The sequence below is a fragment of the Ylistrum balloti genome, unplaced genomic scaffold (assembly GCF_031769215.1).
Source record: "Ylistrum balloti isolate Yb309-2 unplaced genomic scaffold, AGI_CSIRO_Ybal_v1 Utg369782, whole genome shotgun sequence".
NCBI lineage: Eukaryota > Metazoa > Mollusca > Bivalvia > Pectinida > Pectinidae > Ylistrum > Ylistrum balloti.
In genome coordinates this window covers 897,240-911,044 of record NW_026781970.1, presented here as the reverse complement: position 1 = coordinate 911,044, position 13,805 = coordinate 897,240, and positions in this window count along the sequence as shown.

The following is a 13,805-nucleotide window of genomic DNA, read 5'->3' as shown; positions in this document are numbered from 1 at the left end:
CTGACAGTCTGTTGTGACTACCGTTTACCCTTTGGTTACTGTTAACTAGTGACTAACATTTACTGACAGTCTGCTGTGACTACCGTTTACCCTTTGGTTACTGTTAACTAGTGACTAACATTTACTGATAGTCTGCTGTGACTACCTACTACCCTTTGGTTACTGTTAACTAGTGACTAACATTTACTGATAGTCTGCTGTGACTACCGTTTACCCTTTGGTTACTGTTAACTAGTGACTAACATTTACTGACAGTCTGTTGTGACTACCGTTTACCCTTTGGTTACTGTTAACTAGTGACTAACATTTACTGACAGTCTGTTGTGACTACCGTTTACCCTTTGGTTACTGTTAACTAGTGACTAACATTTACTGATAATCTGCTGTGACTACCTACTACCCTTTGGTTACTGTTAACTAGTGACTAACATTTACTGATAATCTGCTGTGACTACCGTTTACCCTTTGGTTACTGTTAACTAGTGATTAACATTTACTGACAGTCTGCTGTGACTACCGTTTACCCTTTGGTTACTGTTAACTAGTGACTAACATTTACTGACAGTCTGCTGTGACTACCGTTTACCCTTTGGTTACTGTTAACTAGTGACTAACATTTACTGACAGTCTGCTATGACTAGCGTTAAACCTTTGGTCATTGTTAACTAGTGACTAACATTTACTGATAGTCTGTTGTGACTACCTACTACCCTTTGGTTACTGTTAACTAGTGACTAACATTTACTGACAGTCTGCTATGACTAGCGTTAAACCTTTGGTTACTGTTAACTAGTGACTAACATTTACTGACAGTCTGCTATGACTAGCGTTAAACCTTTGGTCATTGTTAACTAGTGACTAACATTTACTGATAGTCTGTTGTGACTACCGTTTACCATTTGGTTACTGTTAACTAGTGACTAACATTTACTGACAGTCTGCTATGACTAGCGTTAAACCTTTGGTCATTGTTAACTAGTGACTAACATTTACTGATAGTCTGTTGTGACTACCGTTTACCCTTTGGTTACTGTTAACTAGTGACTAACATTTACTGACAGTCTGCTGTGACTACCGTTTACCCTTTGGTTACTGTTAACTAGTGACTAACATTTACTGACAGTCTGCTATGACTAGCGTTAAACCTTTGGTTACTGTTAACTAGTGACTAACATTTACTGACAGTCTGCTATGACTAGCGTTAAACCTTTGGTCATTGTTAACTAGTGACTAACATTTACTGATAGTCTGTTGTGACTACCGTTTACCCTTTGGTTACTGTTAACTAGTGACTAACATTTACTGACAGTCTGCTATGACTAGCGTTAAACCTTTGGTCATTGTTAACTAGTGACTAACATTTACTGACAGTCTGCTGTGACTACCGTTTACCCTTTGGTTACTGTTAACTAGTGACTAACATTTACTGACAGTCTGCTGTGACTACCGTTTACCCTTTGGTTACTGTTAACTAGTGACTAACATTTACTGACAGTCTGCTATGACTAGCGTTAAACCTTTGGTCATTGTTAACTAGTGACTAACATTTACTGATAGTCTGCTGTGACTACCTACTACCCTTTGGTTACTGTTAACTAGTGACTAACATTTACTGACAGTCTGCTATGACTAGCGTTAAACCTTTGGTCATTGTTAACTAGTGACTAACATTTACTGATAGTCTGCTGTGACTACCTACTACCCTTTGGTTACTGTTAACTAGTGACTAACATTTACTGACAGTCTGCTATGACTAGCGTTAAACCTTTGGTTACTGTTAACTAGTGACTAACATTTACTGATAGTCTGTTGTGACTACCTACTACCCTTTGGTTACTGTTAACTAGTGACTAACATTTACTGACAGTCTGCTATGACTAGCGTTAAACCTTTGGTCATTGTTAACTAGTGACTAACATTTACTGATAGTCTGTTGTGACTACCTACTACCCTTTGGTTACTGTTAACTAGTGACTAACATTTACTGACAGTCTGCTATGACTAGCGTTAAACCTTTGGTTACTGTTAACTAGTGACTAACATTTACTGATAGTCTGCTGTGACTACCTACTACCCTTTGGTTACTGTTAACTAGTGACTAACATTTACTGACAGTCTGCTATGACTAGCGTTAAACCTTTGGTCATTGTTAACTAGTGACTAACATTTACTGATAGTCTGTTGTGACTACCTACTACCCTTTGGTTACTGTTAACTAGTGACTAACATTTACTGACAGTCTGCTATGACTAGCGTTAAACCTTTGGTCATTGTTAACTAGTGACTAACATTTACTGACAGTCTGCTGTGACTACCTACTACCCTTTGGTTACTGTTAACTAGTGACTAACATTTACTGACAGTCTGCTATGACTAGCGTTAAACCTTTGGTCATTGTTAACTAGTGACTAACATTTACTGATAATTTGCTGTGACAATAATAAAATTCAAGTGACTAAAGTATCCAAACTCCATAGAATTAAATGCTACACAAACAATTATTATATACATTTCACTGTATATAATGTCATCCTGTTTATTAGGTGTACAGATCTCTGACACATCAGACAAACAGTTTCATTAGCTATTCCAGATATTCTAAGTGACAAATGTTCCAGTCCCTGTAAACGCATTTACAAAGGTGTGGTTGTACGTTTTTATTAATTTGTTTGTAGAATTCTTGTTATATAAATGATTACTTAATGAACATAAAGTGTAAATATAGACCACATTTTAGTTTAAAATGCACCGCCTGTTCGTGTTTAATGATAAAACCTTTTAAACTTTAGCTAACACACTACATAAACAACTCGAATGTATACAAAACCTTTCATGAAAATTATAAAATATGTTATCTTGATATATATCAGTAACTCATGTTGACACGATCATTAGTACATAAGCGTCATACCATTAGCCACCTCTTTGTACTTTTTGATACGGCAAAGCCTTAGGCAATCGGTTACAGTCTTTCCATTGGCTCCAGTATTTTGTCTGTCCTTTTACTGTCAGGAATTCCTTAATTACAAATCAAAGTCTTGCTTTTTTTCTCTCTTTTTAAAGTCACGACGATACACAATCAATTTGGATAATTCCATAGTGATTCTCTGAAGAGTAAGACTTGTGAACTCGTACCACGTTACGCAGTCAGAGCCTTTCAATTGTTAAGACATATTCTACTGTTGTAATCTCTGGCGTTCAAAGAGAGATACAAAATATAAGTTAATAACCCTACTCGATCATCTTATTAGCCCTATGTCACGAACATATGTACAGATATATTGTTTAATAAAATATTCAGTGAATTGATTTTGAAATTCAAAGTTTAAATAAAGGAATTGAATATCATCATTTAAACAATGAGTTCATGCAATGCACAGTAGTATAAATATATACCACAACTGGCGTCAATAAATTGGTTGATAAAAAAAAAGAAAATGTAACAATCGACTTACAAAATACGAAATGCTTTTGTAGATGGCATCTGAATCCAAAGCATTGAATTATTTTCTGGTGCTAACACATAACAAACATTTTAGTCAATCAAAGTTCAAATATGGTTTCTTTTCCAGCATCTGTCTTTTCTTACCGGTAGAATCACGAAAAGATTTTATCGTTGCTGAAATACTACAATAATCTCGCGTAAAACCAGTGGCTCTAGCATCATCTCCACGGAATCCGCTAATTCAGGACAAACAGCTACATTACTTTTTTAATTGAATGTATTCTGGTTTTACGAGAATTTAGTGTAGCTCCTTCAATTTTTGAACCTGTTTTGGGTAATAAATAAAGACAACAGTTCATCAATGACTGCTGTCACCCCCGTATGGTGTGACGAACGAGGTGTGCTTTCAAGCCATAACGTTCTATTCAGCAATATGGTTTCAATCTAAACTTGTTTACAATTCTTCAAAGTTTATGTATGTGGGTGTTATTAAAATTAAGTTAACTCATTTTGTTACAAGGAAAATAATTCGACAAGGATTGATTACAAATTGGCAATTTTCAGTCCAAACACTCATGCTTTGTTTGCGATGAATAATAAGGCAGTACTATTAAGCAATGATAATGATATACGACTTGTAATATTTATTGTGATTATAGAGTCCATGGCTTGACCAATGTTGACCAATGCACACACTGCAGTGAATAGTGTATATCATCTCCGTGGCAAGTTGATAACTAAATATTGTCAGCTTGTCACTTACATTCATAACACTTTCATAGAAGAATTGTAAACAGGATCTTTTCTGAGATAGGGCATCTTGCTATATTATTCTAAATATTCTTATGCGGAACGCAAAGGGTAATCAAAATGTATTAGAAAAAAGAAACCAGCCTTTCTGTAAAAAAATATCCAAGTACATATTTATACTAATGTATTCATTTGTATATTGCACATGTGCATTTACGAAAGAAGTTCTAAACATTAACGCCCATGAACATATTAACACTTACGAACAAACATGTATTCAAATCTCCTAACATGTATTTCGGATATGGTACACCAAGTCGTTCGGGAACTCGTGCAAGCACACCGGAAATAGTTTAATTATTAGGTACAACTTCCGGATTCAGGTGCCGAACACCACGTGCATGGTCTGGTTTATGTTGTTTTCTTTGCTCGGGAAGGATGTTGAGTACAGATAATACCGGTAAACCGGCGCCTGCCTGACCTAAGTCCGAGTGATAGATCAGCCGCTCCAAAAGCTTGTAATCTCGTAATTATCACACTACAAGGCCCGCAGAACCGTCGAGGAACTTTGATGAGAGATAATCTTCACTGATAGAGGTATTTCGACATTTCTACGTTGTTGTTTTAAAATCTGCATAGTGTTGGTTTGTTTATTTGTTATATGGTCAGATCGCCCAAATCTTTCAATTTCATATGAAAGGTTGCAAAAAAGCCAAGGCTTCGGTACTATTCGCAGATTCTTGATTTAACTATGACAAGTATATTTAGGTCAACATCGAGTGTTACCTTCGTTATTCTAGCTTTACTGGCAAATTTGGTTCCTTATGTGAGGATGAAACTTAAAAGTAAAACAGTTATATTATTCCATATCAGGTGTCGAATACCGATATCTACTGTAATATCATACCTTATCGCGAGATTCAATCTTCGTGCCTTCCCAAAAATAGGGTTTTTGTGGGCATTTAATTTCATGAATGGAAATTTCTCACGACACTATTTCTAAAAATGACCATTTACCTGTTTATCATTTCGTAGACATATGAAAACGTTGACACCGAGTACCTATGAAACCAATAAACATAAACACCGACGAAAGTTCATGGTTTTTTTAAGTATTCATTCAAGTTTACGTAGTACGATAATGTCCATTTTACTTACAATAGCATGCATCGTCCTCGCCTTACCGCCTTCAGTGACATCATTATGATCGGTCTAGTTGTAACATATCTCTAAATCCAAAACAAAAATACCACCATAACAACATTAACATAATCCAAACTCAGATTCAATAAAACTAGGGCAAAATATGAATAAACGAGAACATGGAGACTCCTTAAAAAGTACAAGTAGAATAAGACCAAGAAACGACGCCTTGGGCAGCATGTTAAAATGTTGATGAAATAAAATAAAAACCCCGTGTTTAGCAGATACGTATATAAATTGTATATAAATATGATGTACCTCCATGTACAGTAATCTTTTTCCGTAATTCGTACTTCAGATAATTACAACAGAAACCAGTATTTTGATATCGTCATCGTAGTAATTGAGTGACAAATTTTAAAAAAAAGATTACGATCGCTGTAGCTAAGTCTTTATATTGAATAAGCACACCAAATTCCGACAGTAAAGGAATAAGAAATATATTCCCGTGAGAAATTCAACTTTCCGTATTTATCAATATACCACGTCTACTTCGGACGTGACGGCGGCTATTTCATCAATCAACCCAACAGTTCTATCACAGACAGCGAAAACGACAACATGTTGGCTAGTCTGACTCAAATCCATTACCGGAAAAACCTTTAGCAATAACTCTCAGGATGTAATTGTGATCGTAGTTGTCACTCACTGGTTAGGTACGGTAAGGACGAGAAGAGGGGGCGCGATGAAAGGTGAAAGGAGACAGGAAACTGAACGGAGGTGGAAGTAATGCTGTGGGACAGGTTGGTGGAAATTTTGAGAGAGAAAAGGATGAAATAAAAACGGATGCGAGCAACGGTGTCATGTGGAAATAGGACTAGAGAGGATCTGGAAAGGAAAGAAAATAGAAATGACAGGATATGGGGGAAAAGAGGTGTATGTGAGGGAACAGAGATTTTGTTGCAGTTGAATAGAAGATATGTAAGGAGCGAATGTTGGCGAGCAATGGAGGTAGTCACGAGAAAGAGTCAAATTTCTGTAAAGAAAAAAGGATAGTAGAAGAGTTATATGCGAATGGCGTAAGCAAGAGAAATCGGGGCTTGAAGATTAAAGATGATGCTTAGAGATTAAAACGGAACTGAGTAAATGAAAAGGGGTGTATGAACAGGTGTTTAAGGATTTTTAATTAAGATAATAGTTTAATTGCATCTTTATTAAATTGATAAATTAAACAATTTCAATATATTATACCCAAGAACGAGCGATTTTTAACTCCATGCCACTCTTTCCTTTTCCTGTCTCTCCTACTAAAAATCCTTCAGAATTTGGGAAATTAATGTGAGAGTGAACAAAATATGCCGTGATTGAAGAGGGTGCCAGATGTATAATTAGCTGATACCTCGGAATTAGAGGAATTAGCAAACAGCCAAGATATTATTTGCTTGCAGGTTGAGTTATTTCCCTCAATGGAGCTATCAATTTATAGACAGTGTCACCGATGGCTAGTTATCGCACATGTCGATTACAGATAGCTCCAGTTCAATCAGCAATACACTTCTTATCGAATTCTGGACACGAAACAATCTATTTGACGATGATTTGGGGAAGCTAATGATTTATGTGTCGATCAGAACTGACAACTTGTGATGTTTGTTTTATATTTTATGTACTATTTGGAGCTTGATGGCAATTCTACCAGATAGAGTCGTATGGCTGATAGTGAGTGCATGACGTTTGTGTGTTCATGTTTATTATTCTCAATCGGAGTTATTTGTGAGAGTGATGATTGAGACTAAATTCTCAACTTCGTCTGTCAGGATGTATATGTGTACTTCACATCAGTCACAATGTATATCATGTGTACTTTATTATCTGCAATTTCCTAATTATCCTGCAGATATCCGCAGTGTTCAATGGGTGTCCGACGACTACATATTACTGAAATGAAGTATTTGAAAACGTCACACTTTCCTGTGATGAGGTAGATGAAAACGTCACACTTTCCTGTGATGAGGTACTTGAGTAGTTGAATGCGTCATACATTCCCGTGATGTGGTGGTTGAATACGTCACACTTTCTTGTGATGAGGTAGTTGAATCGTTGAAAACAAGCAATATCCAACGTGGGTTACAGTCTTATTGTGATACTGTTAACTCAATAGTGGAATTATACAGAAGACGAACAAAAATATGATCGAATTTCTGGTTGACAAGATCTTCGTCGAAATTGGTGGTAAGATCTTCCAACAAACAATGTTCATACCTATGGGCACCAACTGCACGACTCTGTTGGCTAACATGTTTTGGTTTTCATACGAGGCTGAATTTATGGAAGAGCTTACCAACGCAAGTCCCAGAGACCTTGCCAAGTCGTTTAATTTCACCTTCAGATATAATGATGACGTCTTGTCTTTAAATAACCAGAAATTTATTAACTACGTCCATTGGATATATCAACCAGAACTGGAACTCTTCTACATCAGCTGCTTATCTCGATCTTTACCTACAGAGAAACACACATGGACAGCTTTCCATCAAGCTGTATGATAAACGTGATTATTTCAATTTCCCTATTGTAAATTTTCCATTTCTAGGTAGCAATATTCCTGCATCTCCAACCTATGATATTTACATGGCACAGTTGATTTGATATCCAAGGGCCTGTTCCCGTTATCGCGATTTTAGTGCCAGAGGTTGTCACCTGACTGACAAGCTCGTTACACAAAGGTTCAAAAGATATAGGTTAATGAAAATTATGGGGAAATTTTATTGGCGTCCTAGTGATCTCATTGAGAAATATTCTATTTCTTTGTGCAACATGAAGCTGGACTTATTTGATGCTCGTTAGTTTGCCTTTTGGTTCGGTTGGTGTATAACTTGCTCTCATGTGGGAACATGACATTGCTTACTTGGATTGACATAGGTTTACATGGCGGGTGTCGTCGATGAAGCAGAAGAGACGCTTACTCTTTCGGAACACCTGGTTTTATTCTTGTACTTTTTTATGAGATTTGATGTAAAACATATTTTGCCCTAGTTTTTGTTTTTATGGAATTTGAGCTTTAATTATGATTATGTTGCCCTGTTGGTATTTTCTTGATGTTTTTGATAGGGTAGATGAATACGTGGTGAGGTATTTAGGCCTTACTTTAATGTGATAGATTAATATGAAATACCTTGCTGTGCTGACGTTAGCCTATGATGTTTCATTAAATAGTTCGTTTCCTCAAAATCGCAAATAGAATTATTCATTCATTTAGATTTACGAGGGTATTTGAATTTTGATGATTGTAGAAAACACAACACACGTAAATAAACTCGTTCAACACGATTCATTCTTCGGTAACAATTTATGAATAATGTATGAATGTGCATTGCAAGACTTTCGTCCTTCCAGATGGCTTCAGTGAAATAGGTTGAAAACGACTTTGGAAAATTACAATATAAATGAATGGGTAAATTAGAATGTATGATAGTTCAAAAATGAAAGTACGTGAACACAAGATATCAGACTTGACTTGCGGTTTTAGAGCAAACCTCCGACAATCGATCTTTCAACACAATAACCCAAGAGGAATATCTGTAAGTTTTTTTTTCTGTATGAAGAATGACTTTAAGAGAAATATTTCTGATCTCCAAAAGACGACATGTATTTTTTCTAAAATGAGAGAATTAGGTGGAAGACATAATAACCACCTGAATGCATACTTTAAACACTCTATCGTACGAAAGACATATTTTGTCAGTAACTCAAGGATATCTTTGCTCGTGGAAAACATGTTTTGAGTAAAAATTATATTAACAACGATTGTGATTAGAAATCAGTTTACAACCCTGGTTGTAGGTTAAGCTAAAGTAAAAAGTATAAGGTTATAAGTTTTTATATGCACATCATAAACACTTTCATCTCTCTGCATCTCTAGTCTTGATGGAAATCAAAAATCTTCATACTTAACAATGACAAAGTTAATTTACGATTTTTACAAGCACTCTTCTGCCATTGATCTTGATGTATTTTAAAGGACAACAACTCGATGAAGATATGAGCACACGAGCTACTGGTTTACACGGCATTTTATTGCCTTGCAATGAAATATGCTGATGTATTGCCATGTGATAGTAGATTACATTAATATAGATCCAATTATGATCTTATGATTTTTTTTGTAATTGCATTCCTACATATGACACATTCATCGTATTATAAAAATACCTACCAACCATTCATAAGACACTGTTTTCATGGACGAGTGAACACCCTATAATTTAAGTCAATGGAGCATGGAAGCACTGTATGGAGACTAGGTTAACTTCATTGCCTGGTTACTTCCCCTAGGCCTATAATTTGACTGTCACTTACAAAAATTACCAATCTCCTTCTATATCAGTAAAAGGGTCAAGAGCGTGCTGCTCTTCATGATAGTTATAATTCTATCGCGAATATGATGAGTGGCAGCTCACGTCCCCTCAAATTTAGTGTGATGACGGATTGCTCCGTTTCGTGGAGCGCAGCGAACTTGTCAATTTAGAGATTATATTGAATTAAGTGGAGGACGGCCTGGCTCAGTCTGTGGCAATTGTACCTGCGGGAGCAGGTCATAACCATATCTTCTATCGTGCGACAGTCTATATCATCATTCTCATTTTTCAAAATTGCAAAAAACATACGAGTTAAGTACTTTAATGTGTTGACCAAGTGAAGATAGATGCCTTGACATAGGCCTACTGTATTAGAAAACAGAGATGTGCGTAAATCCAATGTTAGACCGCCCATGATTGGAAATAGAGTCAGGTTGGAAAACCCAGATGACGGTTTTATACTGGCAAACGCTCCTTCTGGATGTTTTGAGGCCGTGTTGAAAATTCGTCTACACAAGCTTAGCTGATGGTTCTACTTGGTTGCAGCATCCACTAAAATAGTGTCTGTATTGTTTGGTTCTATTGGTTGGTACATTTAACTCTTTGTAATTGTTAAATATCGTTACAGTTTTGTGTAATAATGTTGATCCTTTTGTATGTATATTACAATTCAATTTGGATGTGTCACAAAGCTTTGATGTACGGTAGCTACCAACTCCTCAAGCACCTTTTACACAAGTTATGTGGTCGTTCATCATGTGTTTCTTGTTAATGTTCATATACTCGATAGGGCTCACGTGTCTTTACTGTTAAAGTAATAGTTTTCGATCAGGGAAGCCAAAATATAGGTGCTTTATTCCAACCCTCTATTTTGAGGTTGTTCAAACCTTTTAGCAGTGTATGAAGACATTTCTCTATTAGATAATTCTATGGGAGTATCCAGTGATCTGCAACAAGAAGTTTCGTTGGAGGTATACTAAGTTGAGCATGATTTCTCTCGAGTGTTCTTCTCTTTGTCAAATAAAGGCGTATGTTTCCTTAAAACTCCATGTTAATGCTGTGTAATTGCCAGATGTCATGTAACACTGATAATGCAATCTTTTTTCTCTCTTTTAAGGTCAGATGAGCGAATCATAATGGAAAAAACTCCAGTTGACAAACACGAGGCTTGTCGAACGTGCATTAGAATTTTATCTTGTGATTTGACGTTCCTCAATCGCACTAACAAAGAACAAATATTGGGTTTTTTCCTATCCCTCTGATATTTTTCAAATGAACAATGGCGTTGTTATCCTACTGCATTATCATTCTGGGGTTATATATTTAGATATACAATTTTAGTCTTACATATGAATTGGTACTTATCATGAAAATGGAAGTTTGTTTAAAATTTAACGACACAAAATATGACAGCCATTTTAGAAGGACAGACATTGAGTCGATTGTATGGAATAATATATGAATCAGAATACGTTGGTTACATGATGTAGTTAAGTTATCTTTATGGGACCTAGAACGGCTCTGAGTAATGAAACAAAAGATAAGTTTAGTGTACCAGACAATAAACAGTATCAATGATGTCTTTATCAATATCATTAATCAAAATAGGTAGTCCATATATATGGACATCAGTCCGCGGGGGAGATTTATCCTCAGTGTACATTTGCAAAATACGTGTAGACGCTATCACAGCAAAATCGATTTAGCAAAGTCAAAGTAAAGGCCAGAACGAATCCGATAGCATTGTGACCAGTCTAATAAATGTATTTATGAAGTTCAAACTGATTAACACTGACAATATCTACCAATTGTTTTAATATGTATATCAAAGATTAATTTCCTATCACCATTATTCCCTTCGTTATCTGATATCCGTCCCCGACGGACTCTCGAAACCTATGTCGAATTGTTCTTCAGAGAATATCAATTGACCCAACATGTCTTTTACAATAGACTTAATTTACAGGTCACCGGCCTAAAAACGGAGGCCAAACTAGGCGGTTTGGCGCCAGAAAATGCCCAGTCGTCTATTTCATCTGACACCAATGAAGCCTTGAAGTGTTCGTTGATAATCCTTTCCGTATGTCTCGTAAGCAATGGTATACCGTGTGGTAAAAACCTGCTGACAGAAACACTATGAATGATATATTCGGAACACTGGTCCAGCATTGATCAAACGTTCGAAGCACTCAGTTTATTTCGAATCTTTCATTCAAATAAATCGAGTAAAATAATGAATTTAATGTAAAGCCTTTTACCAGTGAGATGAACATATGTTGAGAAAAACCGTTTGTATCTGGACTAACAAACTATTAAACCATCAATCCCTCCACGTGAGACCATTTTGGCGGTAATTACATATAGTTGATATGTATATTTGATTTGGAGTTTCTCTTTTGAGTTCTGTAAAACGCTCGTCAAATTCAGTTCACAGCTGAACGTTTAATACAGATTTGTTCATAAAACGAGATTGGAAATGTAAATTACATACGAGGAAAGACGTAAAAGTAGAATATTTTCTGAGTAGAACCTGATTTAAAACATTACTTTACTAGGATAATGTAAAGCAAGCGGCCGATAGTTGTATCAAACCCTTTAGTGTAAGAAGCCCATCCCTCCTAATCTTATTGTACTGTCTGTCATCACCAAGAAAGAAATTGATTTATTTCCAGTAATTGTGTTTTAGGATGAACACATTATGATGTACCGACAGGAACAATAGTAGACTAAAGTACATCTCTTAACAATAAAGTGAAATCGACATGTTTGACGTTAGAACATTGGTGTAACACAAGTAAATCCACGTTATCAAAATCTCGTTTGAAAAACAATCGACGTCTGTTCAAAAATTACATTGTTGACAAAAATGGTTTGTGATTTATTGGGCTTACAGTACCAATCCTTACAGACAATGACGTAATTCAATTTTACCTAATTTACTGCGAATGACAGCTTTACAGGCAAAGCTGTGTCTTTCAAACGAACTTTAAATTTCATGCCAAGACAGCTAAAGGTATTTGTAGTTACATTTGATATCGCGATTTCTGTTTAATTGGATAGGATAGTCAAGGGTAGTTATTCTATTTTTTAAAATTAATTATCTTTTATTGTTCTTGAGCTATAACAGATTTTTTTCACTGTAATTTCCGCGTTTTCTATTGGCAAGCACGCTACTAGAACATTTTAAACCTTGTGTTTCCATAAATAGACTTATTTTAAACATTTTGATGCTTAATGCTAACCCGAGAGCAATGATTGCTAATAAAGTTTAGAGACTAAAACCTCAGTAGCCCTGACCATCTTGTGGAAAAAATGTGTATTGTAACACTACTACCGTAAATGTAGAAAAAAAAAAGCACCACCCTATATATATATGTAAACACAATACCGTATTTACCCTCATGACACTTTTGTAAGCCAATATAGATCATTCATATCTATTTATTTTTAATTCGATTTTTAGCAAAAGCACGATTGTTTAAATCTATTTGAAATTCGTATTTCAAATACACTGAAATAGTCATGTTTGTTTTATTTGAAACAGTAAACCAGTCATACATCTCTAATAGTATTTACCACAAAGTCAATGGGCGAAAAAAGATAATGATGATTTTAAAACAGGTCTTTGAAGCTGTTTACTCCTGTGTCCATATTGATGTTTCCAAAATAAAGTAATATCGATTTTACAGCAACGTTGATTTTAAGTTTTAAAGCCTTCATTGCCAGTAATGTTATTTGAAGTTTTCGGAAAACAATATCGATTTTTCTTGATTTAAATTTGTAGGTCATGACCTAACGTCCTTCTGTTCATTTGCATGTGAAATGAGCACACACAGGATGGAAATACGAAATTTGATAATCCAATTAAAAATGTTGAAAAAATGAAAATCATGTTGATATTGTCATGGTTACGCACAACCGACTAAAAGACCTGCACTTTTCTCAATTAATCGATTTAGGTTAGGTTTTATCAGAGGACCAATTTAATTACATTATGACGTCATCATGTATTATCTTCACTGACATATCACTAACTTTTAAATTCGGACCATGCTTCAGAAAATATTTTTGCAGATTCATTCCGGCCTTATCAATCCAATGGTGAGTGA